The following is a 7,342-nucleotide window of genomic DNA, read 5'->3' on the forward strand; positions in this document are numbered from 1 at the left end:
GCCTCCGGGGCCCGCTCAGTAGGATAAGCTCAGTGAGCCGCTGCTCCCCCGCGCCCCCACAGAGGGAAAGTAGGGAGACACGAGGGAGCGGTGGGAATGGTCCACGTCCTCTCTGAGTGCCGCTTTCAGGGTTAAAGTTGTGGAATCCGAGTAAGATATTCTCTCTCTCTCTCTCTCTCTCTCTCTCTCTCTCTCTCTCTCTCTCTCTTTCTCTGTCCCTCTCTCCCTCTCTCCTCCCTCTGTCTCTCTCTCTCCTCTCTCTCCTCTCTTCTCTCCTCTCTCCTCTCTCTCTCTTCCCCTCTGTCTGAGAAATACAAGCCGACTCAGCTGAGCTTGGTGACGTGGGGCTGCCTTAATGCTTACAAAGTACTGGAATTGCCTATCCAACTAGCTCCCACTGCACGCTGCCTGCCTTTGCGCCTCTCTCTCTCTCTCTCTCTCTCTCTCTCTCTCTCTCTCTCTCTCTCTCTCTTCTCTCTCTCCCTTTCTCCCTCCTTTTCTCCCTCCCTTCCTCCCTCCCTCTCCCTTCCCACTCCCTCCCCCAACCACATTTTCCATTAGATTTCCCGAACACTCACATCACAACACGACTCCCAAACCCAGACCTGGAGATCACCCCCTCCTCTCCGCCCCCTTCCCATCGTCCATCCATCTCTGCTGCTGGGAGTGCTGCTCGGTGGCTGCAAAAAATCCTGCACAAATCATCGCAAAACCCAGTCAGCTTCTGCCGGGGAAGCAATCTCGGCGAGGCGGGCTGAGCACAGAACAGAGACTGAACGCACAACGCGAGCACACACCCGCCGCCGCGCGCGCCCCCTCTGCAGCCTTGCCCGCGGTCTCTCTCCAACGCTGACCTCAAGACGGAGAGCTGCGTGACCCCGCCTGGCCCAGCCAGACGCCGCTAGCCGCCCTGACATCTCTCCCCCTCCCCACTCATGACCCAGACTCGCAGTGACTGACTCCAGGGTGAAGGCAGGGTGAAGGTGCCTTGGGATGGGGGCCGAGATCAAAGATGCCAAGAAATTGCCATTGGCCCCCACCCACCCCAGGGCCACCAGACCTCCCTGGCTGGAGGTGTACACAAGGCAGTGCCCATTTTTATTACAATACTCAAAACAGTCACTGGGGGCTGGCTGGGGTTTTCAGCTCCCCTCAGCTCCCCTCCATGCCCTCCCCTTCTTTGAAATGCATTATTTTGAGGGTCCAGATGAAGAGGTCAGCAGAAGCAGACCCAGATTGGAGCACCGAGTACCGGTGCTTGGAATAACAAATGCCAGGGTGTCTGTCCCGTTGCCCACCCCTGTCTCTTGCACCCCCTCGCCCTGTTCTTTTCTGGAGCCCTGATTAGACTTGGACCTGCAGGCCAAGGTCTGGGTCGAGGGATGAAGGGAGGAGAGATGCCCTGGGGATCAGCAGCCGCCTCGGTGTGACCCTCGGTGGCCGCTGGGACTAAAATCCCAGGGCAGGCCTGACACATGGATGCAGAATTCCAAAGTGGATTGTCCAGCCCTGAAAGCAGGGCGACCTTGGAGAAAACCAACACGAGCGTTTGCTACCGTCCTCACTCTACCTTCCCGTTTAGTTTTCCAGTAGCCTTTCGCAGAGGCCGTTCATTTGTGAGAACGCCCTCACCCTTCCAAAATGCCAGCTCAGAGGACTTGACGCTTGCTAAGGAGGCGACCCCCGGGGCCAAAGCCGGAAAACAAACATGGCTTCAGGATGAGCATGAATGTCTGCCTCTCTGGCAAAAGGAAAGCGAATTCCGGAAAGACCTCTCCAATCCCTTTAAATGCGCAGAGATTTGCGGATAAAATAAATTCCCATAAATAACCTGAAGGCCCCTCCGGAGAGGGAAAAATCTGGACTCCCCCATTGCTGGGCCAGATTTGCTTAGGTCTGTGGAGCGCAGATGGTGTGGGGCCGCCAAGCGAAATTGGGATTCCGAAACCTCGGGAAGGGATCTGTTCATGCCAGGTGACACCCGAAGGCAAAATGTAAGAGAGTGCATTCTTATTTCGAGGGTGAAAAGTAGCAACGCTGGGCAGGGGGGGGATTCAGCAGGGTCGAGTTGGGGTGGGAAGCTAAAGGCCCACGGGCAGGGGAAGAGCTGAGAGAAACCTATTCCCCCACCCCCCACCTCAGAGCTCTCCAGGGCAGACACTCACCTCCAAAAATCCCACCTCTTCTTTCCAGCGCTGAAGCCAGGAGTGACGCCTTGCTGGGGAAGGGGGGGCTCAGGTGAAGAGTTTGGAAAAGACCCCCAAAAGAGACCCCTTGTAGGCCAAACCTTCTTCCAGCGTCTGTCAAGAGTAGCATGTACCTCCCAGCTCGAAGTTGGTTTGTGGTCTTCGACAAATTAAATATTACTGTTTATTACCAGGCATACCCCAATAAAATAAAGAGGCAACCAGGCGATACCGACTATCTCACCAGCCGCTGCACCTATAGGACTTGGAGACGTCACGAGTCACGCAACTGGTCCGCGCGCTGTCACGCTCGACTGGGGGGCAGTGGCGGGAGGTTAATTTCTCTCCGTCTTCGCCTATCGGTCCCCGGGTCTGCGCAGCCACAAGTCCCGGATGCCTCGGCCACGGGAATAAATAAAGAAATAAACAAACCCAGAGCCCTCTGGGGAAATGGGGGTGGCGAACTTCAGACACAAATAGAGCCAAGATCGATTTTCTTTGGGAGGGGGAGGGGGGCCTTTTGGCGAAGGGAGGTGGGAACCCACCTCAGCCCACGGTTGGAAAGAAATCAAGTTGTTCCAGGGGGAACGAGGTCTCTTGCAGGGGGCAAGAGAGTCTTCGTATTATTTAAAAATTATTATTATTTTTTTTCCAAGGAGAAGCTCTTGGCAAATGACTGTGACGGCGCCTCTGTAGCTGGTTACGTTTGGGACGCGATAACTCAGTGTCCCCTTGCAGACTTGCACAGAAGTAATTACTGGGTTATCGCGGAGGGGAAATAAGATAGAGACGTTGGGAGGAAGAGAGAGAACCGGCCGCAATGTCTCTGGCTGAGAAAAAGTCCATTCTGCGAATGAGCTAGGTCCGCGGACGCAACTCGTCCCAGCGCGGCCTGGCGGGGGCGGGGTGCGAGTGGGTGGTGGGGTGGGGATGGAGAGGGGTTATTCCTGCAGAGAAAAATTATAGCGCAGCGGCCTGCGGAGGGACGAGGCGCTCTATTTTGTTTTGTAATATCGATTATTATTATTTTGGGTCTCATCGATGGGCATCACTTCTACGCGGCCCCGTGGAGGATGCGCGCGAGCTTTTGCGCGCAGCTGGAAACGCGCTAGGCTCAGTTGGGAATCGTGTGCTGCGTAGACGCCCTGGCGGCGCGGAGTCGAGAGCTAGGCCTGCCCAGCGCGGAGCCAGCGAGCGCCGGGCCTTCCGGAAGGGTAAGTTCCCCACCGAGGGGCCCCGAGGGAGCCGGCCATCGGAATCTGAACTTGCCCCCAGCTTCGGGGTTCGATCCCGGCTTTCGCGCGCTCCCAGCCCCCAGGGCTTTCTAAGCCTGGCCTGGCTCCAGGCCTGGTCGGCCCGGCGAGAAGTGCAGGAACGCGGTCCGCCAAGCAGCCCCAGAAGCTAAGGTCAGGCCCGCGGGGAGAGCGGGCAGTGACTTCCAGCGCCGGACACGGGCATCCGAGCCAGCTGTGTCGCACACTTCGCAGCTTCCAGCAAGCGGAACCCGTGTCCCCACTCTCGTCCAGGCCGCAGTGGCTTCCCCGAGCTTCGCTTTCGTTTCCCAAGTTACTCATAATTATCTTTGCCCCAGTCCGAGGCCCATGCGTGCAGCGCTTGCTCCCAGATGCCAAGAGCACAACTCCCAGATCCTTCACCCAAAGGCTCGAGATGAGTTCTAATTTGACCTCCGAGCCGAGGTGGGCTGGAAACGGAGGCCTCGGCCTCGGCCCCAAAAGGACTAGCAGGGGAAGGCGAAACCCTGAGCGGGGCGCGCGTTCCTTTCCATTTGACTCTCTTCTCTCAAATCCCCGGTGCGGGCCCCAAAACCCGCCCGCGGGAGCACAAAGGATTCCTCAATCAAATTCAGCTTCCCAGACCCGCTTTCCCACACCCGGAGGCTGCACCCGGAGGAGGATAAATAAAGACCTCAACCGGAATTGAGAATCCTCATTCTTTTCCCCAACCATCGGGCAGTAAACTAGAAAGAAGCTGCAAATGGCAACGTCCCTCATCCCTTCTTTCTTTCAGAGAACTGTTGCCTTTTCCCGCCCGCTGCCAGCTCGGTTTTCTCCAGAAATCTCTTTTCCTCACTTCGCAAAAATTCTGCCCTGATTTGAATACTGCAGTGGATAGGAGAGCAGAGGTTTCTATTTTAAAAGTCAAAACCAAAACAAAAGCAAGGATGGATGGCTGTCGATGTTTTTCCTTCCCTCTTGCCTTGTTTTTAGGGAGTCGCATCCAAAACCACCATATTTCTTTCCTCTCGAAAGAAATCTGGGTTAAGAATCCAACTCCCTCTCTGTTTCTCTCCGGACGTGTCCCCGCCTGACTCGGGTCCCCATTGAAGGAAAAAAAAGTAGGGAGAAGAGCAGTCGGGACTGGAAAAATTACTAAGAATTATAACAATAGAAATAATGACAAAACTAAACTTTGACCAACTCATTTTTCGAAAGAGAGGGTCAGACTGAGGGTGAGAATTTCCCTCATTTCTCAGGGGGTCACTTTCCCTCTGCCTAGTTAAATCTGGCTCTATTATATTTTTTCCAGGACTGCAGTATCTCCCTTCCCCATGTTTTATTCAGTTGCTAGCTTTCCCTCTTCTGAGCAGATGTACCTGAGAAGAATACTGGCTGTTATTATTATTCGACTATCCAATATTCTCCGATATTTCCACCAGTTATTGTTATTACTACTTATTTTACTGATCATTATTCCCTCCCCTAAGTTTGGTGGATGAGATTCCCCCCCCCCGGGGGGTCGGGGTCATGAACTGAGAAATGGAAGTGAAGCATCCTTCAGGAGCCTCAGCTGGGATACCAAGGCTGGAGGTTGGCAAGCTCCAGAAGGTGGGAACAAGCCCCGGTTAGGATGCAAAGGAGCTTTCTTCTTGCCCCCTACAACGTGGGGTTCCCAATGGCGGAGAAGGGTGAGGGTCTTGAGCTGAGAGGACCTCGAGCGACCTCCTATCCTGTGGGCTGCACGGAGCCTGAGCACTCCAGCCATATCTGCTGCCCAGAAACTATCGAGGGGCCTCTGGGTGTAGTCACCAGGTCGGCGTGATCAGCACATCCCCACAGCCTCCAAAGATGTGGGAGAAAATATACTGAATTCCAGGCCTCTGACCCGGTAAGATAGAGACTCGAGCTAATACCTCCAGGTCTGGGATGCAGGCGGGGGGCCTGTCTGGATACCCCCTCCCTCAACTGGAGGGTGCAATGGAAACTTGGGAGCCTGCTGCTCTCCGGGGCTCTGGAAAGACAAATTTTCTTTGGCAAAGGGAATGGTGTCGCGCTGTCGACACGGCAGACTATTTTTCTTGTTCCCTCATGGGGGGGGGAGGGGAGAAAAAGAGAGCAAGAAAGAGAGGGAAATTAAATCCACACGTGTTAAGCTTGCTCAAAGGGCCGGATTCAAAACCAGAGATGAAACTGTGACTCCAGTTCTGGCTGCTCGCCGGCCTCTTTCCAGCCAGCCCCAGGCTCACAGGGCAAGGCGTCCCCACCGGAGAGAATTCGATCCGATGTTTCATAAAGCTCTTTATTTAAGGGGGAAGGGGCGATGGTTCCTCTCTGTCTACACCGCAGAGTCAGAACTCAAAGAAAACAAAGGAGGTAGGGATTGTGAGAATAATTGTCCCCTGTAACTAAGCTCGGCTTGCTATGCCCCAACGACTCAGGTAACATTCACCCGATGGCCAAAATGAGCCAGACCGGTGGTTTTGGAAATTCCTAAGATCTGACCAGGTTTTCGGACTTGGTCCTCCCTGTGTCGAGAGAACCCAAAAAGCTGTTGTATTGACGCGAGAATAGCCACCTTAATCGGCACGGCTAACGCCCGCATCCCTTACTTCTCTTCTTTGGGGACAAACTTGCCTGCCGAGGAGGCTCCAGGCCCCACCGCGGGAGAGCTCTGCGCACGCAGGGAAATGGGGCGGATGGAGGCAGCCACCACTCCTGGAGCTTCGAGTGAAAACTCTAGTAATGACCTTGAGGAGGTGAAGGGAGGCGGGTGGGGGTGCGGGTGAGGAGGGCCGCCAAACCCCAAACTGGAGGGATCCATCACCAAAACGATTGCTTGGTCGAGACCTCTAATTTTTCTTCCCTTTCAGCCCGGAGCTGCGAGCGCGCAGCGGGTCTCCTCTGGCCCCCCCGTGCTGGTTTTCCGGCCTTTGGGGGGCAGCTGCAACAGAAGGGTCCGGAAGCGGGGACCCGGGACGCCTGGCTCCCCCGCCACAATCACACCCGGAAAACACTAGGGGTGCAGCTGACAGAGGTTCGTGGTGGAAAAGCTCCTGGCGTTTGTTTCCGCAAAGGCCCTCGGTTTCCTGGTCACCATGGCAACCCCGGAGTCCCGTAGAACAACAAGCCGGCGCCCCGGGGACATTTGCGCACTTTTGCGGCGCGTTCCGAGGCCTGCGAGGCGCTTCCGCTCGTGGCTCTTGGCTTTCCGGAGCCCCCTCCGAGAGTTCGACAAGGCAGGGATTGGAAAAACTCCCTCGTTTTTTGTTTTTTTGTTTTTTTTTTCTTTTTCGTTTTTTTCAGCGGAAGAGAAAAATCGAGATTTAGTGGAATCTCTGCCCGGGAAGTTCGGGTGTTGAGCAAAAAAGCCCCCACTTAGGGTTCAGAGCGGTGACCGCGGGGACGCGCGCGCAGGCAGCGGGCGCGATGTTCTCATCGAAGCGCGCACCCGGCACGTCTCGGCCGGGGACTTGGGACTCTGGGGAGTCGTGGGACCTCATCACATCTACTGTCCACCTCCATTCCCATCCGAGGTTTCCCACCTCGGTCCAAGCGACCCTTTCGCCTGCCTGGAATAACTTCTAAATGGAAAGAGAAAAGTCGGGAACTAAACCGGTGGAACTAAACGGTCTTATTGAGGGAAAGAATAAATTATACTCCTTTTCCCTTTAGAGAAAACGTTTTTGATTGTGGTTGCGATAGAAATAACAGTAAAAGAACATTTGGGGGAGTTGTATTGCTTTCTTCTTGAACCTGCGTGTGTGTGTGTGGGGGGGGGGAGGGGAGTACCTCTCTTTCTTTTGAGGGTGGACGGATGACAATACGGGCTGATTTTTCTGTTTCCATTTTGGAAACAGCAAGCTCTGAGAAAGAACCAGGGCTCTGACCGGCTCGGACTGCCTGACTTGACAGTGATTG

This window comes from Pteropus vampyrus, unplaced genomic scaffold, assembly GCF_000151845.1.
Source record: "Pteropus vampyrus isolate Shadow unplaced genomic scaffold, Pvam_2.0 Scaffold23, whole genome shotgun sequence".
NCBI classification, from domain to species: Eukaryota; Metazoa; Chordata; class Mammalia; order Chiroptera; family Pteropodidae; genus Pteropus; species Pteropus vampyrus.